This window comes from Mytilus californianus, unplaced genomic scaffold, assembly GCF_021869535.1.
Source record: "Mytilus californianus isolate M0D057914Y unplaced genomic scaffold, xbMytCali1.0.p SCAF_9, whole genome shotgun sequence".
Lineage (NCBI taxonomy): Eukaryota > Metazoa > Mollusca > Bivalvia > Mytilida > Mytilidae > Mytilus > Mytilus californianus.
This window is the reverse complement of record NW_026262745.1, coordinates 68837319-68864808: the sequence shown is the minus strand read 5'-3', so window position 1 is coordinate 68864808 and position 27490 is coordinate 68837319. Positions and strand designations below refer to the sequence as shown.

General features: G+C 34.4%; 1 long non-coding RNA gene across 1 annotated transcript; it reads right to left on the bottom strand.

Moving 5' to 3' along the window:
* Positions 1-410: 410 nt before the first annotated feature.
* LOC127715197 (uncharacterized) lies at positions 411-9402 on the bottom strand. Its single transcript, XR_007988217.1, has 3 exons — positions 8907-9402; positions 2715-2802; positions 411-582 (listed from the first exon to the last, which is right to left on the bottom strand). It is a non-coding gene; the product is annotated as an uncharacterized LOC127715197 (long non-coding RNA).
* Positions 9403-27490: the final 18088 nt, after the last annotated feature.

Sequence of the window (27490 nt, the reverse complement as noted above, 5' to 3'; positions counted from 1 at the left end):
CTTGATTTGCGAGTTCTGAATTTTGAATTTTGAATTCTGAATTATGAATGATCCTTCTCGGCTTTCGTGACCACCAGCTCGTAATTGAAAGTAAGAGCAAGTCGGAAATATGTGTCCAACAGATCTTAAAAGCAATCATCCATTGAGCTGCTATCGAAATAGGAGTTCATTGTTTTCTGTAGGTTCTGAGAGATAATCATCTGTTGGACAGACAGACAGACAGACAGACAGACAGACAGACGGACAGACAAATGTACAAGAAGATTGTTTATAGCCCCCGCTCTTATAGTGGGGCTATAATTATTTTTTCCACCAAAAAGGTATTTGTCTGGTGACACAAATACACATAAGAAAGTTAAGTTTAAACATTTTTTAATACTAGTAACTGAATAAATAACTTCTATAAAAGCAGTCTTTTGTCACTATGATTAATCAAAACTGACTTTTGTCAATAAATTATATACATGTAACTCTAGATTCTTTAAAATTTGTCACATTTCTTTATTTTTCACAGTTTCTTCACACATGTTGTATCTTTAATTAGTCCTCTGTACCCAGCTAATATATGTTTGAAGCGATAGCCTGTAAAATAAGGAAAAATCATAATTAAAGTTTAATGAAAAACAACAAGTTAACTTAACATAATATTATAAGCCTTTCTTAAATCATGTAATGATGATCTCAATATTTTTGAACAGGAATTCTTTTTGAATAAAAGATAATTTAAATACAATGTGCAATAGTATTTTGGCATTTTTCAAATTTAATGTACATGTATAATTGATTAAAAAGTAGTACTGTAAAACATGTGCAACATAGGCTCATTCTACAATTACACAAAAATAAAATATTTGAAAATCGAATATAAGTTTATTTTTAGGTAGGTAGCATTAAATGAAGTTTTATTTTAGGTGGACATGCATGAATAGTTTTGCTAGTTACTATATTTCTTCGATTTTGTCCTCAATATGCATGAAGTATTTGCAACTGGACATTAACATTAACAACAATAAATCCATCAACAGATTTTTATAATATCCCAAACATATAAACTAGACGCTCTAAAGAGCATGTGTTGTTCACCTAGGCCTATGTGCATTTTCAACAATTTAGACTAGAATATTATTCATGACTAAAATCTCTTTTTTGGGGGGTTGAAATTGTATTGTTGATTTTTTTTTTTTTTTTCTTTTTACAGTTTCTATCTCATATCGTTTTTGGCCCAAAACTCAAAACGTGTCATAAATCGTCATTTAAGGGGAATAACTCCTACAAAATAACAACTGACAAGTTCATCTAAATGTTAGCAAATCTATTTGCAGATCTTGTTTTTGCTTTTTAAAATTTCCATCTATCTATTATAGTTTTCAAAATAAAAGGCAATAAAGGGCGCATGATACGCCTGTCGCTTTTCCAAAAAAAATAAAGTTCCGTAACTCCTCAATGTCATATCAGAAATTTCTAAAAATAAAACTAAAGGGTGGTTATTTTAATAGATATAAGACAGTCACCAAAGTTTCATGAAAACTGCTCAAAGCACTTTTGAGTTATTGTCCGAAAACTGAATAGTCCCCCTTTTTTATGAACAAAATCTATTAACTCAGAAACGTAAAATCTAATAAAAATGGAAACGGAGCTTACGTCAATAAATATAAACAATTTACCAAAGTTTCACGAAAACTTCTGAAAGCATTTTTGAGTTATTGTCCGAAAACTGGAAAATCCCCCCTTTTTAATAAATAAAACCCCATAGCTCGGTAACGTAAAATCTAAAATTTATAAAAATCGAAAGGTAGCTCACGTCAATAGATATAAACAATTCACCAAAGTGTCATGCAAGTTGGTTAAAGCGTTTTTGACTTATACTTACTCACGTAAAAAAATTGCCCGACATGTTGACGACGGACGGACAAAGGTATACCATAATACGTCCCGTAAACGGGCGTATTTAAAAGGGAAAAAAAAGTAAAAACCATCATTTAATCGTGATAACCCCAATATGGTCATCAACTGACGATTTCCGTAATACGACTTATTTGTAGATCTTGTCTTACTAATCATTGCTGCTTTAAATGTTTCTATCTATATCTTATAGTTTTCTAGATAATAAGCAAAAACGCAAAATGAATGGTAAAATCGTCTTTAAAAGACAATTACTCCAATTAGAAACCGACTGTCAATTTTAAACATGCCAGACCTATATTTAGATCTTGTCTTGCTGATCATTTTTGCTACATAAAGTTGATGTTTATCTTTTAAGAGCAATAACTTCTACATAAAACCGTCTATTTAATGCTTACAGAAAGATGGTAGATAGCATCGTTCTGAACATTTTGCCCCAGTATAATTTTCTCTATCTAAAGTGGTCTTAAAGATTATAGACTAAACTTGCATTTTACTCCTGCTCTTTTTTTAGCCATGTCGAACATGTTGGTTGGGGTTGGGTCATCGGACACGTTTTTAAAACTAAATACCCTAATGATGATTTTGTCCACGTTTGGATGAATTTGGTCCAATAGTTTCAGAGAAGATGATCATTGTAAAAGTGAACGGACGCCGACGACAGACGACGGACACCAAGTGACAGCGTTGGTGCAGGCGAGCTAAAAATGATGATCTGTCGACTGCATGCATTTTCAAATTTGTATTCGTGATACAGAATTATATTTCGTGTCCTTACTTTAAACTTATATCTATGACAAATAATAACTTACCATCTTATAATACTGCAGTTACATCAGCATCATGACATTACTTGACATTTGAATAATATGCAGACAGCTTTTCTACTTTAGTAAAGACCTAAAATAAAGAGTTAATTATTAATATTTTCACATACATGTATATTGTTTAAATGATTAGTTTAGAAGTAATTTTAAAAATAAATTTGATATTAAAAATTATTAGTTACGTTGCTGTACTTGTGTAAGACATCACAGATGTTATATTGAAGTTGTGCTTTTTAATCCGATGAGTCAAGGCTTTTTTCAACTGATTTTTATAGTGAGTTCTTATATTGTGCTGTTACACCTTTGCCCCCCCCCCCCCCCCCCCCCAAGTCAAGACACTCTTCCGTATAATCGTTGTTGACGTGGTATTTGAACTACTCTTTCTTATGAGTATATCACAGAAACAGATAATATTATTATACCTCAGTATGTTTTTTCTATATAAAAAATACTGAAATAGTTGTGCTATTTCATTCCACAGACTATTTGCCAGTCAATAGTTTCAAAGACTATTACCCCGGTTAATAGTTTTATAATCATATTTCCCGTACTTTTTCATACTTATTTTTCATTGGACAACAATGACGTCATTAACTATTCTGCTTGGATTTGTGCGCTTGGCAACGTCAAACTCTGATATCGTAAACGGTATAATCTGTTTGTGTCGGTCGTAATTTCAAATTAATATATCACTTACCAGAAGCAATTAAAAAAGAAAAAGAAAATCTTCGCGACGAATTTTTAAAAGATCTAAAATATAGTAAATGTATAATATGGGTTTATTGTCGTCATCAGAAAATGTGATTGCTTTGGTGTACAGTACTTTAGCTAGTCTAGTAGAATTTATCATACGCACGGGAATGTTTAAACAAATATTCCTAGTCTTGATTTCAGTAAATGAAATATTTACAAATACAACACGGACTATAAAAAAAACCTTATAGTTCATTTTGTTTATGTGACATTTTTCTTTTCTTTCAGATGATGTATGTAGAATTTTTTAGAAAGATGGTTTGTTCGGTATAATAAAACACTTATTGACTGGTTATGAGGGTAATAGCAAGTTTGTTGTCCCTTTGATACTAACTATTGCCCTCGGCTTCGCCTCAAGCAATAGTTGGTATCTCAGGGACAACAAACTTGCTATTACCCTCATAACCAGTCAATAGGTGTATATTATTAAATCGAGAAAAGGGTTATTTTCCTCGAGGTCTGTAGGAACGAGGGAAAATAAGTTTATTCGAGATAAATCATTTAATAATTTTGGATATTAACTTTGATGAAGGCCATAACTGTATTATTATACTGAACTGAACGTGAAGTTTTTATTTGAAAGACGTCGTGCAAATTGCCGCTAAAGGAGTTATTTTGCCTACGCGTCATTCCCACACAGTTATTTTGCCTACGCGCATTTTCCCGCGGGAAATATGGGGTTATTTTTTCGACGTGCATATTCCCTAACAGTTATTCTGCCTACACGCAGTCACCCGCGGGAAAGAGGGGTTATTTGTGATGGTTATTTTATTTGGATATTAACTTTTATGAAGGCCATAACTGTATTATTATACTGAACTGAACGTGAAGTTTTTATTTGATAGACGTCGTGCAAATTGCTGCTAAAGGAGTTACTTTGCCTACGCGTCATTCCCACACAGTTATTTTGCCTATGCGTATTTGTAATTGCATATGAATAAAACAACAAATTTGTGTTGGGGTGTCGGATTAATGGGGCGTTGGACTAATATGAAACAAACATTTTAAGCTTTTATTAAAAAATTTTGGGAAAACAATAAAATACGACTGAGTTTTGAAAAAAAAGTTTATGATTGGTCTTGATTTTTTTTTAATAAAGATAGAAACAATTTTTTGTCCCAAGTAAAAAAAAACAATGCCCCCTTTTTGGCCACACCGACACACGCCATTGGGGACACCCACTTTTACGACCCATTGTCTTGGTAGTTCTTTATGGCTAGGGATTATAGACGCTGCCCTAATGAATAGCTATTGGATAGTACTACAACGTGAGGGTAAAGAATTTCTGGGGTAAGTATTCTTAACGGCCGAAAATTTCGTCCGTAACACGGAAAAATGGTCAAATTTGATAAAATACAAATTGTGGTCACCCACTTGTTCAAATCCATTGCCTCGGCAGTTCTGTATGGCTAGGGATTATAGACTCTGCTTTAATAAATAGCTATTGGATAGTACTACAACGAGACGGCAAAGAATTTCTGGGGTAAGCATTCCTAAAGGTCGAAAATTTCGTGCGAAACATGAAAATAAAGCCAAATTCGATCAAATACGCATTGGGCCACTCACTTTCAAACCCATTGTCACGGTAGTTCTTTATGGCTAGGGATTATAGACGCTGCCCTAATGAATAGCTATTGCATAGTTCTACAACGTGAGGGTAAAGAATTTCTGGGGTAAGTATTCTCAACGGCCGAAAATTTCGTCCGTAACACGGAAAAATAATCAAATTTGATAAAATACACATTGGGGTCACCCACTTGTTCCAACCCATTGCTTCGGCAGTTCTGTATGGCTAGGGATTATAGACTCTGCTCTAATACATAGCTATTGGACAGTACTTCAACGAGACGGCAAAGAATTTCTGGGGTAAGCATTCCTAAAGGTCGAAAATTTCGTGCGAAACATGGAAATATGCCAAATTCGATCAAATACGCATTGGAGCCAACCACTTTCAAACCCATTGTCACGGTAGTTCTTTATGGCTAGGGATTATAGACACTGCTCTAATACATAGCTATTGGATAGTACTACAATTTGAGGGTAAAACATTTCTGGGGTAAGTATTCTTAACGGCCGAAAATTTCGTCTGTAACACGGAAAAATGGTCAAATTTGATAAAATACACATTGGGGTCACCCACTTGTTCAAATCCATTGCCTCGGCAGTTCTGTATTGCTAGGGATTATAGACTCTGCTCTAATAAATAGCTATTGGATAATACTACAACGAGACGGCAAAGTATTTCTGGGGTAAGCATTCCTATAGGTCGAAAATTTCGTGCGAAACATGGAAATAAAGCCAAATTCGATCAAATAAGCATTGGGGCCACCCACTTTCAAACCCATTGTCACGGTAGTTCTTTATGGCTAGGGATTATAGACGTTACCCTAATGAATGGCTATTGGATAGTACTACAACGTGAGGGTGAATAATTTCTGGGGTAAGTATTCTTAACGGCCGAAAATTTCGTCCGTAACACGGAAAAATGCTTACCCTAGAAATTCTTTACCCTCACGTTGTAGTACTATCCAATAGCTATACGTTAGGGTTCCGTTTATAATCCCTAGCCATAAAGAACTACCGAGACAATGGGTCGTAAAAGTGGGTGTCTCCATTGCGTATTTGATCGAATTTGGCTTTATTTCCATGTTTCGGACGACATTTTCGGCCTTTAGGAATGCTTACCCCAGAAATGCTTTACCCTCCCGCTGTAGTACTATCCAATAGTATTTATTAAAGTAGAGTCTATAATCCCTAGCCATACAGAACTGCCGAGGCAATGGGCTGGAAAGTTGGTGACCCCAATGCGTATTTTATCAAATATGACTTTTTTTCCGTGTTACGGACGAAATTTCCGGCCTTTAAGAATGCTTACCCCAGAAATTCTTTACCCTCACGTTGTAGTATTATCTAATAGCTATACGTTAGGGTTCCGTTTATAATCCCTAGCCATAAAGGACTACCGAGACAATGGTTCGTAAAAGTGGGTGTCCCCAATGCGTATTTGATCGAATTTGGCTTTATTTCCATGTTTCGGACGACATTTTCGGCCTTTAGGAATGCTTACCCCAGAAATTCTTTACCCTCCCGCTGTAGTACTATCCACTAGCTATTTATTAAAGTAGAGTCTATAATCCCTAGCCATACAGAACTGCCGAGGCAATGGGTTGGAAAGTTGGTGACCCCAATGCGTATTTACTCAAATTTGACTTTTTTCCCGTGTTACGGACGAAATTTCCGGCCTTTAAAAATGCTGACCCCAGAAATTCTTTATCCTCACGTTGTAGTACTATCCAATAGCTATACGTTAGGGTTCCGTTTATAATCCCTAGCCATAAAGGACTACCGAGACAATGGGTCGTAAAAGTGGGTGTCCCCAATGCGTATTTGATCGAATTTGGCTTTATTTCCATGTTTCGGACGACATTTTCGGCCTTTAGGAATGCTTACCCCAGAAATTCTTTACCCTCCCGCTGTAGTACTATCCAATAGCTATTTATTAAAGTAGTGTCTATAATCCCTAGCCATACAGAACTGCCGAGGCAATGGGTTGGAAAGTTGGTGACCCAAATGCGTATTTTATCAAATTTGACTTTTTTCCGTGTTACGGACAAAATTTCCGGCCTTTAAGAATGCTTACCCCAGAAATTCTTTACCCTCAAGTTGTAGTACTATCTAATAGCTATACGTTAGGGTTCCGTTTATAATCCCTAGCCATAATGGACTACCGAGACAATGGGTCGTAAAAGTGGGTGTCCCCAATGCGTATTTGATCGAATTTGTCTTTATTTCCATGTTTCGGACGACATTTTCGGCCTTTAGGAATGCTTACCCCAGAAATTCTTTACCCTCCCGCTGTAGTACTATCCAATAGCTATTTATTAAGGTAGAGTCTATAATCCCTAGCCATACAGAACTGCCGAGGCAATGGGTTGGAAAGTTGGTGACCCAAATGCGTATTTTATCAAATTTGACTTTTTTCCGTGTTACGGACGAAATTTCCGGCCTTTAAGAATGCTAACCCCAGAAATTCTTTACCCTCACGTTGTAGTACTATCAAATAGCTATACGTTAGGGTTCCGTTTATAATCCCTAGCCATAAAGAACTACCGAAACAATGGGTCGTAAAATCGGGTGTCCCCAATGCGTATTTGATCGAATTAGGCCTTATTTCCATGTTTCGGACGACATTTTCGGCCTTTAGGAATGCTTACCCCAAAAATTCTTTACCCTCCCACTGTAGTACTACCCAATAGCTATTTATTAAAGTAGAGTCTATAATCCCTAGCCATACAGAACTGCCGAGGCAATGGGTTGGAAAGTTGGTGACCTAAATGCGTATTTTATCAAATTTGACTTTTTTCCGTGTTACGGACGAAATTTCCGGCCTTTAAGAATGCTTACCCCAGAAATTCTTTACCCTCCCGCTGTAGTACTATCCAAAAGCTATTTATTTAGGCAGAGTCTATAATCCCTAGCCATACAGAACTGCCGAGGCAATGGGTCGGAAATGTGAGTTATGAAGTTGTATTGTCGGTATACAAGTACCATGAAAAATTTTATTTTACATCAAAATTCTATATTTTTAGTCGTTAATATGAGTTTTGAAAATCGCAAATGTGGGTTCAACATGCGTTAATACGAATCACGTCCTGGACTTTACAGATAATACTTTGTTTGAATCGTTGTCATGATGTTTTTATTGTGAATGCTAATTACAAAATCGTAAATATGAGTTAAAAATCTACAAACTGAAGTTAGAATTTTGTTAATGGGATATAAAAATCTTTGATTTTCTATATAAATCTTGTTTTCGAACAAAAATCTCAAAAACTATGATTTTAAAGAAAAATAAAAATGTCGCTCAAGTAGTTTTCCAAACGCAATTGCAGGATGACGAATTGCAGGATAGCTTTTCATAAAGAGAATTGCAGAATGGGAATTGCTGGATAGCTTGACACTAGTCAAAGCAATGCATTAAAAGAAGAATAAAAAACAGTTTTAAAATAAAAATAACGTAAATCGTTAGTTTTCCAAAAACTCTTGATTACTGGACCAGCGGTTGGGAAGAATAATTATTTCCAATATTCCGATAAAATAAAACCCCTAAAAAAACAGGAATTTGATTTAAGTTTTGAATATATTAAAAACTTTTAAAGGCATTTTACTTTGACGTTCTCCTGACATAATGAAATAGTATTTGATTTAAAAAGCAGGACCAAAATATTGGCTGTGAAATGAAAGTAGTTGTAACTCAAATGTATGTATTGACCTAGAATGGTTTACTTTTATAAATTGTAACTTGGATGGAGAGTTGTCTCATTGGCACTCATACCACATCTTCCTATATCTATTGATTTAAACTGTAAATACAAAAAGGATAATTCCTCACAAAAATATTACATGATTTACATTCATACTCACAATCAGGAAACATAAACAATTCCTCCCTTTTCTTTGTACTGTTGTGTCACCTCATGTCTATAACGCATTTTTTTTTTTAAATATTTTCCAAATTATAATCACTAACACTAATCCATAAATGAAATGCCGAAAAAGGACGTCATGCATCAATAAGAAACATTGCACTGACAATGAGGCTAATTATTGAATATAACCATTCAAGAGATCATTTGAGCCTTGAGCACTTTACAATATTCTAAGTTTGTAAGAGAATCTTACACCTCAGTTCTATTGTTATACTTCATAGTTTCTATTTCTGAAACAAGTGTAAATTGAATAGATCTATTGTTACGAATAACAATGGATTTTGACCACAGGGTGTGACGAGCGGGTTTCTGGAAACCCCTGCTTCTACATCCCGAAAACAAAGTCCATTGTTATTCATTACAATAGAAATTGATTATTTTCTAAATAGCATGAACATAAGAAATTACTAATAGTGTTCACTACAAGTTGTTTCAAGATATAAAAAACTCCGACAAAAAAAAACATACCCCCCCCCCCCACCAAACCCCTTTGAAGTTAAATGGTTGCTCCCTAAATACTCCTTTGCTTGAAGGTAAACTTTTTTATCTTAGTCAATTGTCTCTATTCTAAAGTATTGATCTTAAAAAAAAACAGGGATTCAAACTCCTGGACTCCCCCCCCCCCCCCCCCCCCAACTGAATCCCGGTCGTCGGGTTTCTAATCCAGACACACCTATCCCTCAGTGTGTCCGAATATGAATGTTTGTTTATTCTCGAGAAGGGGGGAAGGGGGCTTTAAAAAAAAAAACCGTAACATAAAAAATACTTTTATGATTACCTTCATTAAACTGATACAGGTAAGTATTTTGGGTTATAATATTGCTTTATCTCTAGTCTCTTCTATCAAATCCAACGCTTGACTCAAAAGGTCGTCCGTCTTATACCCCTCTTTATTGACAACTGCATACAAGGAGCATGATGTATTTTTTTTGTGATTAGAATGCACGAAACGGTCAACCTTGAACTTCTGATCCATATTAGCACCAGGATTTAACGGGAATATGTAAAACAACAACTTTGACATTTGTAAAATCTACTCACTTGTCAAAGTTTGAAAGAACATAGCCAAAGTAAGGTTACTAGTTTCATGTAAAAAAAATATTTCTCTTATAATTCATGGTTCGATTTTGTCAATAAATATGCTAACCATTCTTTTTCATTTAATAATCAATGTTAACAAATATAGAGTTTAGCACTGGGTGTAAGTTAGTTATACACCTCGGGATACGGCGTGTCTGGATAAGAAACCCCTCCGGCCTCCGGCCGTCGGGGTTTCTTATCAAGACACACCTATCCCTCGGTGTATAACTATTACATAATCCCTTACTTCATGATAAGTACTCGCTAACGCTAGTACTTAATCATGAAGAAAGGGATTATCATTCTCTTACATATACCAATTCACTGCACCACGGCCGACACTCGGCTAACCGAGAGATTGGTCGGTTAATCTATATTGAGTATGCGGCTATATGGGCGGTTGGTCTGTTAATCGGGTCGGTTATACATCTGTTAAGAGTAAAACGCACAATTTAAATGTTCAACTCTGTTAAATATACAGATTTTTGGCATATTATAAGAACCAAATAAAAAAAAGAAAAGTGTCTGACAAAATGATATCTATCATAGAACATTTTCCACCTGTAAAAACATTTCATAGTCGGCGCAAACTTCAGTAAAACTAAAAGGCATCGCGCAAGTATGTGGTATTTATGCTTTTACGCATAGCTATTGTTTCAATAAAAGGCGAAACAAACAATTTTAGATATCATTTAAAGGACACAAAATAGTACTTTGGTTCTAAAAAATAAATTGACATTAGTAAATATTTCATAATTGTAATATAACGTGAGTAATACCACGTTTTAGTGATTATTAGGGGAATAAAGTCTGTTAATGGGTTGGACAATTAGAATTGTGTCAGTTAAGAGTTATTTAGCCACGACAATAGTTTTGCTACCTTTATAATTTCCCATTAAAAAAGTTAAGAATGAGATGTACTTGAGTAAAAAAAAAATGACAATACGGTGCAACAGTATCCTTGTAGTAAGAGGATTTTTATTTTGACTTTCTTTGCATTTTATTGAAAGGTGTGTCACTGCAATATAGCTTGATATGGATTGGCCGCTGGAATATGCATGCATTTATTATTAACGTTTTCAATCAGCCTTGATTTTTGTTTCTGTTCAAAGAAGCACGTTCAAAAATCCGACTGAAAGTGTCTGTCTTATACAACACCGGGTACATATAACGTGTTGTCGTTCTCATATGGACATGATATTTGCCACTGGACGTTAAACCCTAATTCGTCAGCATCATCCAATTGGTTCTTTTGTTCTATTACTTAATCATATGTTGTTTACAAAACATTCTAAAGAAGTAAATGGAAAGAAGCGAATGCAGCTACATTTGATTATCTTAAGTTTTAATTAATTTTATTCCGTTTAATTACTTTCTACATAAGTGCAGAGGAGAACTGCAGTTGTGCGCTTGTAAAATTCTAGCATTTGTCACCAATTTGAGTACATCGCAATCCGTTACTGTTTCAACCACCCCCTCCCCCTGAAATTTTGTTTTGTTTTCACTTTACAATATTTACTGAGCTATCAGATTCAGCGGTTGACAGGAGGCCAATGTTTATCGGACTCCAGTCTCAAATAACATAAAGTGATATACAGTAAAAAAAATTGCAAAGCATCTATATAGATATCGTTGTCTATACTATTAATTTAAAAATAAGGAGATGTGGAATAAATGCCAAAATTGTTTTAACAATCATCTTGGAGGGTCTAAATAGTAAAAAGGGGTGTTTCATGTCTATATTCTTAAACAATTGTTATTTTTCTCTCTTTTTTAGCAATGCATCACTCTCTACTGTCCTTATCTATTATTCTATATTCTGCGTCTCCATCAAGATTCTCGTGTATACCATGAGGGTCCGGATTGGGGATGTTGTTTATTTCTTTATTCTTTAAATTGTTATGTCACTTTTCTCTATATTCTATTTATTTTTCTCATTATTCTTTCTCTATTCTTTGTATTTTAGCATCCCAATATATTTTACTTACTGATGTTTAGTTACATTACGACGTTTATCTCTGATATAAAAAAGCAGATGTGGTATGATTGCCAATGAGACAACTCTCCACAAGAGACCAAAATGACACAGAAATTAACAACTATAGGTCACCGTACGGCCTTCAACAATGAGCAAAGCCCATATCGCATAGTCAGCTATAAAAGGCCCCGAAATGACAATGTAAAACAATTCAAACGAGAAAACTAACGGACTTATTTATATATAAAAAAAAATGAACGAAAAACAAATATGTAACACATAAACAAACGACAACCACTGATTTACAGGCTCCTGACTTGGGACAGGCACATACATACATAATGTGGCGGGGTTAAACATGTTAGCGGGATCCCAACCCTCCCCTAACCTGGAACAGTGGTATAACAGTACAACATAAGATCGAACTATAAAAATGATGTATATACTGGTTACCAATGTAGATGACAAATTGGTGTCATTCATAACAACGAAACAGAATTCACATGATATATGCAACTACTCTTGAATGAAATTAATATTACTTTAATATTACACTTTTTGAAACCATTTTTATCAATTTCCAATTTCCATTGTCTAAATTTATGTTTCATTGTTCATGTGTTGTTTCCGTATATTTTAGCCACTCGTCTTGAGCCTACCCATTTGATCCGATAACTCCCCATAAAGCAATCAAATTATATTTTCATTGCCATTCATAACTCTTAACAGACCAAATAACAGACCGGGTTTTATACATCCGACCCATTAACAGACCAGGTTTAAATTGATTAATATCACCAAAATACAGATTTTCGTGTAGATTTTTCACATAATGATATTAATATGGTTAACAAACATAATGCCTGTCTTTTTTCGATGTTCAAAATATTGCATGCAAGTAAAATCAGCCAAGTTGTCATTTTGTGTACATTTTGTGTGTGTAAAATGTGTATAAATTTATTGATGAGTAACCCGCCTTTTCATTTTATTGATTGTTTATCGAAGCTAGAAAAAAAATAATTACACCACTGGATTCAGAACATTGAATTGTTTTGTTAGACATGAATAATTTTTATGATAAAAAATATATTCAAAAAGTTATACAATGAAACATACTGAACTTGCAAGTATTTTCTCCATAACACCTGATTAACAGACTTTAGCCAACCCAATTAACAGACCAACCGCCGATATAGCCGCATACTCAATATAAATTAACCGACCAATCTCTCGGTTAGCCGAGTGACGGCCGTGTGCACTGAGTGACAAATAAACAACGTTTTTACAGTCGTTCTATAGTTAGTGTGACAAGTCTTGCTAGGTCTAGGTTAGTCTATGGAAAGGTATATACTATGAAATTTAGAGCGAGGGGCTTGCCCCGAGCTCTTAATTTCATAGTATATACCTTTTCATAGACTATCCAATTTAGCACATATTTACAACTCGAGTAATCTTGTAATTGGTCTATTGATAGTTTATTTTGGCTGACTACTTGTATCACAGGTGTTTGTAAAACGGAGCTCATTAACGAAGTTTTGTAAATCTATTCACTAGTATCATTGTAAAATATGTGATTTCAAAAGGCCCTTCACTCCAGAATGAAAAGATGGTAGCTGCTGGTGTATGTATGTATACTGATATAAAACGGTGTTTTACTATACATGTTCTTCTTACATGGTAAGATGACAAAATAAATTGACCAAAAGCAGGCAATAATTAAATAGCAGTGGAAGCTTTACATGTTTTGAAAACATTTTTTAATTTCACAGTAAAACTAAAGCTATAAAAAATTTGAAACATATAGATAGTTTGTCCCCATAGATATAGTCTAGCAGATAGGCATTAAAAACCAACTACCAATAGATCAGAGATTATAGGTTTTGTGTTTTGTGTTTTTTATTATTATTTCAAAGTAAACACTTTAAGATTTATCAGAATATGTTTATATATATATATATATATATATAGGTGGCACATTATCTTCAGACATAATTACAGTTTTTCAATTCATGACATCGTCCTGAACATGCATGAAATATTTGCCACTGGACATTAAGCAACCAATAATCAATAAATCAATTCATGACGATATAAATCACCTTTCTTAAGAAAGTTTAAAAAATTATCAGCAAGTTGCTTTAATTTTCCTTCACAAGGTTTCATAGTACACACTTTTCTGTGTACAAAGTAATTGCATGGATGATACATTATCATAATTTTAAGATATCGTTGTACTCTAATCAAGGTATAAAGAACCATATGTTTTACCCTTTATTTAAATGATAAGATTTGCAATTGTCAAAAACATTTTTTTAGATCCAAAGATTTTAATAGCAGGATATTTAAAAATCAACGTGAAAACTAATTACAAACCATTTAATTTAATTTGGAACACAGCATTTTATTTCAAAATAGCCAGTGGCAATTTTTGTTTTAAATATCTTGATTACGATACAATGAAATCTTACCCTTGTGGTCATTCACGCGTAGTTACTTAGTACACAGGAAAAGTATGTACTATGAAAATTAGAAGGCAAATATAAGCAATTTGATTGGACGAGAAGTTGTAAGTATGTGCTAATAGTCGGATAGAAAGACTACAAACATTACCTCTGTACTGATGATTGACTATGATTTACTTTTGTTAGTGAATCTATTCTTTACAAGTTCGTTTAGTAACGCTTCATATACCATGATAATTACCTTTGTTTGATAAAATTATTCAATCAACACCTGATTGCGGTATAGAAACTGAATGACAAACATTTCGGCGCGGGACGTTTGCGTTTTTTCATAGGACATTTGCGCTTTTTTTAATGGACATGTGCGCTTCAATTTATAGGACATTTGCGCTTTTTATATAGGACATTTGCGCTTTTACAATATTTGCTTCTTATGACTTCCCTCCTATCTTATCCGGGCTAAGGACCGGTGAAGTTAAAGTTTTACACCCCAGTTCTATTGTAATACTTCATAGTTTCTATTTCTGAAACAAGTGTAAATTGAATAGATCTATTGTTACGAATAACAAAGGATTTTGACCACAGGGTGTGACGAGCGGGGTTTCTGGAAACCCCTGCTTCTACATCCCGCAAACAAAGTCCATTGTTATTCGTAGCAATAGAAATTGATTTTTTTTTTAAATAGCATGAACATAAGAAACTACTAATAGTGTTCACTACAAATTGTTTTAAGATATTAAAAAAAACACATTTTAGGAAATTCCAATTGCGAAAAAAAATTAAGCATCTATTTTGAATACAAAAATAATCCTTTAAATACCCCTTTGCTTGAAGGTAATCTGTTTTATCCCAGTCATATGTCTCTATTCTAGAGCATTGGTCTTTAAAAAAAAAATGGGGATTCTAACTCCCGGGACCCCCCCCCCCCCTCCCCCGGTTACCATTGGCCGATCTGGGGGTGGGGGTTCCGCGGTTTGGACCCGACTTTTATTTAAAAGATCAATGCATTTGAATGGTTGGACCCCCCTTTTTTTTCTCTCTTGGTTTGGGAACCCCAAGCTGGATCAGCCCCTGTTTGCCCTCAAAAAGGGAGTTCCTAAATATTAAATCTGTATCTTTATATGTTGAGCGTGTCTGATAGTCGGGTCACACCTATCCCTTAGTGTGTCCGAATATGAATGTTTGTTTATTTTGAGAAGAGGGGGGTGGTTATAAAACCGTAAGATATAAAATACAGTTATGATTACCTTTATTACACTGATACAGGTAAGTACTTTGGGTTATAATATAGCCTTTATCTTAAGTCTCTTCTACCAAATCCAACGCTTGCCACAAAATGTCGTCCGTCTTATACCCGTCCATATTGACAACTGCATACAAGGAGCATGATGTTTTTTTTGTTTGTAATAAGAATACACGAAACGGTCAACCTTGACCCGCTGATCCATTTTAGCACATGGATTTAACGGGAATATGCAAAACAACTTTGACATTTGTAAAATATACTCACTTGTCAAAGTTTGAACAAAGATACCCTAAGAAAGGTTACTAGTGGGGTTTCATGTAATAAAAAAATATTCTTATAAATCATGGTTTGATATTGTCAATAAATATGCTATCGGTTTTTTTTTTTTCATTTAATAATCAATGTTAACAAATAACGGGTTTAGACTGGGGTGTAAGTTAGTTATACACCTCGGGATACGGCGTGTCTGGATAAGAAACCCCTCCGGCCTCCGGCCGACGGGGTTTCTTATCCAGACACACCTATCCCTCGGTGTATAACTATTACATAATTTGCATTATGGTTAATACATTTCACCTTCACATCATGCAGTTCATAATATCCTAAAAAAAAAATACAGGGTTTTATAGTAATGTAACGTGTAACCAGGCGTTTATATCTTAAACGAACGTTCCAGTAAATACTTGGATCCAAGTTGTCCACAAACAATACGGCAATACTATAACTATCTATATTATGCACAATGAACTAAAATATACACACTGACTCTTTGCCGATATAAAGTAACAACGGACAATTATATATATACAAATATAATACAATAAAACAGCCTGTCCTCAAGATGGGACGGTCTGTCACTAAAAGACAGTATGGCTGGTACAGTCTGTCTGTATCAGACAGTGTGTGTTGGTACAGCCTGTCCTCCGAGTGGGACAGTCTGTCACTTCCGGATAGTGCGGGCTGGTACAACTTGTCCTCCGAGTGGGACAGTTTGTCACTACCAGACAGTGCGGGCTGCTACAGCCTGCCCTCCGAGTGGGACAGTCTGCTATGTCAATCCTATCAACGTGTACGTCCACTTTGTACCTAGTACAAAGTGTCCTCTGAATATCAAGGCTCTTCTAGCACTTAATATATCCGACGTACGCTCTGTTGAAGGATGACAGCTCATCGACAGCCAACCGACAGCCTCAAGTGCCGTTTCTCATTCTCTTATATACTCGTGGTCGATACTACTATTTCCTTGATAGGGATGTTCTCTATATATTACCCTTACGGAGCATAGAGAGTCCCTTACGGTCACCCCTATAACTCTCGACCCGGCCACTAATTTTCCCGCCAAACGTCTAAATCCACACAACGCTTCCTTCAGAGTGAAACATGCATTGATACAACAAGATTCTCCTGATTTGTAACCATAACCACCAAAAAAACATTACAGTAATTACGTTCACTGGATTAAAAATATTTAACCTTGCAGTTTCAGACAGAAAAGAAATTTGAAAATTGACAAAATCAGAATGAAGAAGCGATTCTGGATGAATCAATATGAAAGTAATGCATATGTCTCGCATTCAGCCACACACACGGCGCGATTCGGTATTTCTGAACAATTTTTTCTACAGTAGTGTGTGAAATTTCACTATGTCGTCATATTTGACAAATTGTGAATAAGGGAACCTCCCTGCTTTGTAAAGTCTTTTATCACCTTTTCCTGTAATGTCTGGTTTTCATGTTTTGTCGAGTCTGCGACTTTTGTTGCAGAAAGCTCGACATAGTGATAGTGATCCGGCGGCGGCGGCGTTAACTAACTTCTTAAAAGCTTTATATTTTAGAAGGTGGAATACCTGGATGTTTCATACTTTGTATATAGATGCCTTATGTTACGAAGTTTCCGCCTGTCACATGTCCATTGTCCTTGACCTCATTTTCATGGTTCAGTGACTACTTGAAAAAAGTTAAGATTTTTAGTAATGTTAATTTTTCTCTTATTATGAGTAATAGGAAAACTATATTCGGTATGTGTGTACCTTGCAAGGTCCTCATGCCCGTCAGACAGTTTTCACTTGACTTCGACCTCATTTCATGGATCAGTGAACAAGGTTAAGTTTTGGTGGTCAAGTCCATTTCTCAGATACTATTAGCAATAGGTCTAGTATATTTGGTGTATGGAAAGATTGTAAGGTGTACATGTCCAACTGGCAGGTGTCATCTGACCTTGACCTCATTTTCATGGTCCACTACTAGTTCTAATCAAATGTCAACATGAAATAAACTCACTAAAATATCTAATCACCTGTTCTACTTACTTTCTTACAACTTTGTTCTGTGTTACTTGATGACATTGGATGAAATGACAGTCAAGGAATTTCTATATCAAATTGGTTTTGAGTTAAGTTTTCTCAATTAAATAGTTGCATATTTCTCGTGTAGATGCCTTTTAAAGCAGACTAAACGGTATGGGTTTTCTCATTGTTAAAGGCTGTACGGTTGCATATAATTACTTGCATCAACTTCATTTGGGACTCTGTTTGATAGTTTTCTCATTGACAATCATACCACACCTCCTTATTTTTATATTATGTACTGCAAGATGTTCAGGTGAATTGTATGTTATTCAGTTTTTATACTGCAATCAGGTGTTGATTGAATAATTTTATCAAACAAGGTAATTTTGTGGTACACGAAGCGTTACTAAACGAACTTGTAAAGAAAAGATTCACTAACAAAAGTAAATTATAGTCAATCATCAGTCCAGTGGTAATGTTTGTAGTCTTTCTATACGACTACTAGCAAGACTTGTCACACTAACTATAGAACGACTGTAAATTAAAATGAAATGCAGTCCGAACTTACCTTGACCAGAGATGTGTTCACTGTTTAATGAAGTGAAACCAAAAATTGTCCACTTTCCAATACACTAAATTATTTTTTTCTGATTCTTCATTGATTAATAATTTTTATTCAAAAAATTACATAATTTATGATAAACGATTATCATATAAAGAGATTAGTTTGATGCCTCAGTTGTTAGTACTATTTCTATTGTTTAATTATTGGAATTTCGCCGTAAAGTAAGAAAATCTGAATTAAAAATTACACAGAATATACAAGTGGTTGCTGATCAGCAACCAATTGTATATTCTGTGTAATTTGATACACATGTTATCATTGATTTTTGAATGTGAAAACATTAAAATGTTCGTCATAGAGTACGAACACGTATAACGATAATGTTAAGTTATTGCTACCTGGTGAGCTCCTGGTTGATGTTGATTTAACATGTTTGTTTAATTTGTTATAGTTATCAGCAATCATATATACAAACTTGCGGTAATGTTGACCCTGTCCAGCACCGAACTTGCCATCGCAACTAGTCGCGCAGTTACTACCAGTAACAAAAATTAGATTTACAGGAAAATATAAGACATCTCAGTTAAAAAATCAGCATATAATAACAGAGTGAAGTAAATTATGGGACGTGTACACTTTACACTACACGGAAGGTATCGTTATCGATTCACAACCAACTGTGCTGACCACATGCTTAAATGGCGGACGTCATGCATGTAGATTATTCAGTGGATGTTTACTATGAGCTGGTAAATTATAAACATGATTTTCAGATCAGTTGTCAAATATTCAAATGACAGTAATACAATATTTCTAGAAAAATGATTTGAATGTAATATTCTAATTTTACTAAATAAAATGATAAAAATTATTTACCTCACTTATGACTATAATAATATATGTTCAAAATATTTATTACCCATTATTTAAAAAAATACATAAAATTAAACAAAATGCTTCACGTATACATATTAAAACATACACAACAAATTTATATTGTCCATGTCTTGACACATAGATGTCTCATATCATAAAATAACAGTACTAAGGCTCTGTACGCTACACACTGATCGATTATCATATACAGATGTACAGGGGGATAGGATGTCCAGTGTACTGATTTTTCCCAGAAACATGCCTCTTTTTAAATAGCTTAGAAAATGTTAGCATTGTTCAGCACTAACCTCGTCATCGCAACTACTCTTTCATAGTTTAGATAATCTACAGGCAACGTGTTTGCCCCTAAAATACAGATGTATATGTACGTAAGAAGCTCCTGTCCAGTGGATTCTACCAGGGCCATTTTTCTTTTGAGCTTAGCCTGTCCAGCACCAACTTATCTCCTTCGTGTTTTATAATGTCTACACGAACCATGGTATATTGCTAGAAGTATATTTAAAAAAATCTGTTCCTTACAAACTAAAACACAAAATGTAACCAAACGTAAACACTGTCATCAGAAGGGTATCATATTAAAAATAGATATATGCGATGCTTATGACTACAAAGCAATATCACCACAATGGCAAAACTAAAGAACATTGCTTATATTGTCAATTACCTTGTAGTGTATCATAGGTCAACAGAATATAACGTAGCCGAAATGAACAGAATGTCAAAAACTACTGGCCGTCAATTTTACAAAAACTGTCAGTTGATTCTCTTGCAGATATTGTCATAAAATATAGATTTAGATAAATGTTTGACAATCTCGACTATCGTTTTGAAACATAACTATATAAAGACAAATTGAAAAAGGCAATATTGTTTTGTTAAGCCAATTGCAACTGATTTTATTGTTTGTTCTTATGCCGTGCTTTTTCACCACTATACCAGGTAAGGGTGAGGTTGAGCGCTCACTGACTTGTATAACCCGTCACATTCTTTATTTGCCTGTCCCAAGCCAGGAGCCTGTAGTATAGTGGTTGTCGTTGGCTCATGTCTGTCATATTTATTTTTCGTAAATTGTTTTGTTATAAATAAGGCCGTTAGTTTTCTCGTTGAATTGTTTCACATATTACATGTCGATTACAAGTATACGGCATGGGGTTTTCTCATTGTTGAAGGCCGTATGGTGGACAGTATTCTCATTGACAATCATACCACATTTCCTCATTTCATATTGACTAAAAATATCGACTTCTTAGGAATTATTGAATGTGAATGACTATTACGCCCATGCTAATTTTTTTGGAAGAAGCTATATTAAAAAGAGATAAGCTATAACTGAACAGGAAAAATGATTCGCAACAATCATCACAAGCAGAGAAGTTTGTTCATGTTATTTATCTGAGAGATATCTGAATAGATTGATTGAAATAACGAGTGATAGTTAATAATCTAAACGAGTCGTGTCATAATTAGAATGTGGTCAATTGACCATATCAGAAACGATGTTGCCTTGGGTTTTTGATTGGTTCATACGTCATTAGCGCGGATTGCATTATGATGTTGTGCTTAACTTCTTTGACCAGATCTCAATCGACGATGAACATGAAGATCGATGCATGCACACTTGAAAACAATTATTCTGTCGACGTATCCCGTCTCGTTCCGTTTGGAGTTCATGTGATTACATCAAAATTTATTTTCTGGTTTATTAGTGTATTAAAAAATTTACAAATTTTGAACATAAGTGTTTTGCTGCACCCTTTTACTTGTTATAGAAACCATTCGTTGTTTTCTAATAATCAACAATTATATTCTACAAAACCTAAGTTGTTTGATTGAATCTAATAAAAAGTAAAACAACAAAAAAAACGAACTCTAAACGGAACGTCCCTAAGCAAATGGCAAAATCAAAAGCTCAAACACATCAAACGAATGGATAACAACTGTCATATTCCTGACTTAGTACAGGCATTTTCTTATGTAGAAAATGGTGGATTAAACCTGGGTTTGTAGCTAGCTTAACCTCTCACTTGTATGACAGTCGCATAAAATTCCATTATATTTAATTATAGATTTAATATATCTATTGGACGTATACTTTTACTGTTTCATGCCGTTAATATAACACAAACACTTCCTCAAACTTGTTTTGTTAACATCTGTTGATAAATTTTAAACCAATAAAATGCATTGTACTATTAAACATATCTTCCTGGTCTGACTATATGTCTCATTATCTTTTTTTTAATTGTTGATGATTCAATCACCAAACAGTCATTATCAAATAAATAAACGGTACAAATGCACATTTCGACGATGTGTGTACCTTCAGTTACGCTCGAGTCAAAAACTTTTGAATATCCAAAACCTAAACAAAAGGTGAAAATCTTATACAAAAGGGCCTATTTCGAATAAGGAATCAGAGATATGCATGAGCGAGACATAATCTTTAATTCAGAATGATTGCCACGAAATTGTTTATAGTTAATAGTACTCTAATTTGCATTTTCAAATGATTCTTGGTTTATAATCACATATCGTGTGCGAAAAAAGGTCTATCTGAAAGTACTTTCGAAAAAATGGTTTTGAAAGCAAAACGGTGGTGAGCAGAAAAACTAAATCGCTCATAGTAGATAAGCAAAAACCGTCTACTGTCAATTTTACAGGGAATTCAGAACGAGCTTCATCTTTATTTATATCATAAATAAATAATCTGAATCTCTGGGAATGAACAGGTTATATGTCTAACATAATTTCTGTTTAACCAAAAAATGGCTATAAGATCTACGGTACATTCACTTCCAAAACCGTTTGTCAGATTAACTTAGGGTTCCACAATATATTAGACTAAAAAGTCTAGTGGTGCAATCAGGGTTTGTTTGAGCAATGGGGTTTATAAAGGGGTACTTTGAGGGGCAAAAAGAAAGAGGGGTTTACTATAGAACCTTCGGGGATTTGATTTTTTTTTAAATTTTCGAATGATTATCACTTGAAAACAGTTAGTAACGAACACACTCTTTATAATTAGAAATGTTCTGTATGATAAAACACATCAAATGAAATAAAGGGTAAGTTCCCAGGGTCAACCCCAACCCCTGACATTTGAGAAAGTTCTAGTATCTTGTAAATGGTCAAGATCCCCACCCCTAAACCATATGTATTTTGGTTTGTCATGCCAAGATAATTTGATTATATACAGGGAAATCCCTGTAGTCACCCGACCCCCTGCCATTTCAGAAAGTTCAAATATAGTAAATGATGAAGATCTCTACCCCTAAGCCTTATATATTCTGATTTGTCGTGATAAAACACATAAAATGAAATAAAGGGTAAGTCCCCAGGGGTCAACCCCACCCCCTGCCATTTGAGAAAATTCTTGTATCTTGTATATGGTCATGATACCCACCCCTAAACCATATATATAATCGTTTATCATGCCAATATGATTTGAATGATATACAGGATAATCCCAGAGGTAACCCCACCCCCTGTCATTTGAGAAAGTTCGAATATCTTGTTAGTAGTCAAGATCCCTATCCCTAAATCCAATATATTTTGGTTTGTCGTGGTAAAGCACATCAAATGAAATAAAGGATTAGTCCCCAGGGGTTTACCCCACCCCTTGCCATTTGAGAAAGTTCTAGTATCTTGTAAATGGTCAAGATCCCCACCCCTAAACCATATATATTCTAGTTCGTCATGCCAAGATGATTTGAATGATATACAGGGTAGTCCCAGTGGTCACCCACCTCCTGCCATTTGAGAAAGATCGAATATCTTGTTAGTGGTCAAGATTCCCACCCCTAAATCATATATAATCTGGTGTGTCGTGGTAAAGCACATCAAATGAAAAAAAGGGTTAGTCCCTAGGGGTCACCCTAACCTCTGCCATTTGAGAACATTCTAATATCCTGTAAGGGGTAAAGATCCCCACCCCTAAACCATATATTTTCTTTTTTGTCATACCAAGGTGTTTTGAATGATATACAGGGTAAGACCCAATGGGTCGTTCCTACCCCCAGTCATTTGCATATGTTCAAATATCTTGTAAATGGTCGAGATCCTCACCCCTAAAGCATATATATTCCTGTTCGTCATGTCACGAATATTTGAATGATATATAGGGTTTATCACAAAGGGATCACTAATGCATATTACTTTACTGGACCAAACCCATATTTACTAGACTTTGCCCAATGTCCGTCGACCTTGGACAGTTTTACGCAGGCCAAGCTTCAAATACAATACTGTTATCTCTATTCTAATGCAGAAAAAAAATTCAGTCATTATTTCGGTGTAAAATTTCATAGATCTAAAATTTTGCGAAATGATGTTATCGTCATATGTATGCGTCCGGCAAGAAATAACATGTCAATAAGTTCTAGATGGTCTGCGCTGAAGTGCGATTGTCACGCTGAATTACGATGGTCTGCTCTGAAGTGCGATATGGTCCTTTCGCTGATGTGAGATTATAATGACAGGTTGATTTTTTTAATAAATTGATTTGCATTTATTATTGTCAGTGTATGACCTTAGTTATAATAATACGGCATACTAAATGATTTTCTGCAAGTGGACCTAATTCTGAGTTAAAATTGCATATTTACTTTGTTTGTCTAATGCATTTTTCGTTTACCGTAATATTATAATACAGGGGGATTGTCTGCTGTCCCATATATATATATATAGAAAATGCAACGCTCCATCGTACGCAAAAAAAGAACCTTGAGTAAATTTCGAAAACATCTGCTACAGAAGGTTTCCTTTGCCCTCTAGATCTCCACGAATCATTCCCTTTTTTTCATAGTATTTTAAAGTTTGTAAGCCCTAATTAACTTTAACATGTTTAAAACCCGAAAAAAATGTTTCTTACAAAGAAAATGACTTCTTCATCAACATAAAAAGCATTGAAAATATAGTTTGTGTTATCCATCGCACATCCCTCTTTAAACGAATACACGGAATATAGGGGAAGGAACTACAATCACATCAGGTACACTGAATTCTATTAAAGCTAAGATAAAAAGAACACATAAGACAAAACTTCAATTCTGTTCTTTAAAGCAACAGCAATATTTCATTCAAACAATAGAAATTATATTATACTAATCAATCAACTATTGGAGATAATCACGTCATTTGCTATGGTTGGAGTTGATCAGTCATCTTGTATAGCGTTTTGTAGGCTAGCTGTTTTTTTTTTTTGTCTTTTCGTCTTTTCTCCCTTTGGCCTTGATATAGGGTCTGGATGATGGTTTACAGAATAGAGAATAAAGGGCGTAAAATTAAACAATAGAGAAAAATTGAGCCAAAAAATAAAGAAAAGGAGAATAATTGACAAACAATAAAATGAATAGAGAAAAATGGCATAAAAACAAAGAGTTAAGGGATGAAGACCCCCCCCCCCCCCCCCCCCCCCCACCTTTTCCCCCATCTAGACCCTCATAATAATGTCTTCTTTTTTTTGTCCACTTGGTATCTTTTGCTCCCCTTTTTCTGAACCACTTTTGTGAAAAGGAAAACACAAGTGAACTAATATGATCAATTTTACTATGTTAAATCTTCATTGATTGATTTTTATTTACACACACAATATCTTAATTGTGTGTGTAAGAAATTGTGTGTGTCAAACATTTCTTTTTAATAAGACAGAAGAAAAGATAAAATACTTTTAATTTATTGATTTGTTAAAAGTAGAAATTTCATTGATTTAAACATTTATGTTGTACAGTCATTAAGCAACAATATAACCACAAATAATACTAAATAGTATGTAAAAACATAAATTTAATAATATACAAAAATAACATTCTTTTGCGTGTAATCAAAGAATTAATTCGATAATCATATTTATTTATTTATTCACTTTTTGTATCCTATTTATGACTAGAAATAATCGTTATAAAACATCGAGATGTGGTATGATTGCTAATGAGACAACTATTTACCATGCATGTTCGTGATTTGGGACAGGCACGTCAAGAATTTGGCGGAGTTGTTTTAACCTTGCGTTATTTTTACTTTGACTGATCATAATTATGTCATCCTGCCAGTATAACGCATGTTCAGGTGCGGATCCAGGATTTTGAAAAAGGGGCTGGGGGGGGGGGGGGGGGGGGGGGCTATAGTTAGACAACCTTTTGACTCATGCTTGTAATGTATATGCAGTTATCATATATGCAGCTCCATAAGGAGGGCCGGTCCCCTCTCCCCTAATCCGCTTCTACTATTATAAGGGTTTGGATTGGGGGGATGGGGTGCTTAATTTCTGTATTATATAATTTAGTTGGGCATCTTTCTTTATCTTCACAAATAACGCTTATTCTGTAGAATTCTCATGAAAATGATGATTGTACTATTAAATTGTTATTTAATTTGGTGTTTTATTTATTCTATAGATCGTTCATTTCTGCATGCAGTACTGTATTACTTAGTTTATTTTTATTTTTTAGTTATTCTTTATACTTTTCACCCCTTTTTCCTCGATTCCTATATTTTGTGCTCGTTGTTTTTTATTCATTATTCTCTATTCTGTAAACTCCATCCAGAATCTCTGTTACAATGTATATCAATATTGAAAGGGTTTTTCGAATATCTATAAAATAATGAGATAAGATTTGTATTACTGTGAATTATGAAAGCTTATTTGTACGGTGGCAGAATAAGGCCATGCAAGAAATATTTTCCAACTTGTTCCCACAACATAGTATTTTGTTCCCACAATATAATATCTTGTACCCACAAGAAAGTTTTCTTGTTCCCACAAGATAATATCTTGTACCCACAAGATAATATCTTGTACCCACAAGATAATATCGTGTATCCACAGCATAATATATTGTTCCTACAAGATAATATCTTGTACCAACAAGAAAGTTTGCTTGTTCCCACAAGATAATATCTTGTAGCCACAACATAATATATTGTTCCCACAAGATACTATCTTGTACGCACAACATGATATATTGTTACCTCAAGATAATATCTTGTACCCACAACATAAAATATTGTTCTCACAAGATAATACCTTGAACATACAAGAATATTTTTTTATTCCTATTATTGTGTAACATATAGCATAGACACGCTAAGACTTCAACAGAAACGGACACGAATCGAATAGGTAATATAAATATGCACATTTTCTATATACTATGGTGTTACAAATTAAATAAAGCAGTGATCATAGAGCATCTTTCAAAAGGAGTGCATACTTAACTCGAACAATATATGCAAGCTTCAAAGCCGCTAAATTTGACAATTTTTCAATTTTAAATGCATCTTCAATTTGTAGTATATACGTCCTCATTGCGACGATGACCTATGTAGTGATTTTGCATTGATACTGTTTTGTTATTCAACATTCTTAATCATTTTTGAACAGGAAATTGAAACACTCCCCCTTTTTACATAATTGCTTTAATTGATAGATTGATTGACAGCAACTAAGGACAACCGCAGAATTGCAGTCTCCTGACTTGGGACCGGAACATAGAGAGAGAAGCAGTTCTAAACATGCGTCCGATAGCTCTGTCATCCCACAACGTAAAAACAAACTGTTAAAACCAATTGAAAAGTGCTTGACTTATCATATCGACACAAAAAAACTTATAAAAGAGAGGTGTAATGATTCAATGAATTTCCCACAATATTTTCTAATAATTTGATAACACCAAGACAGTGTTCATCATTTCACAGTTGTAACGTGCTAAAATGTGTTAGGGGTTTTCTTTAACTTGCAGTGAGAGGAGTGTTTATACTCCCTTTTGAAAGATTCAATGCAACTTTGAGATGGTTATTGTTTTCAATTTTTAATCGATTTGGTCATTCAATTATATAAGATCGATTCGACTCGTCTTGAATACAAAATTGTAAGTATGTTCTCCTTGAGTATATTTTAGTAGCCGTTTTTCTTGTCCTGGCCTTCTATTACAATTATGCATTGTCTTTTCTATAGCATTTACGCTAAGATGCAAATTCGGAGTTCCATTTAAAGTAGCAAAATGGAT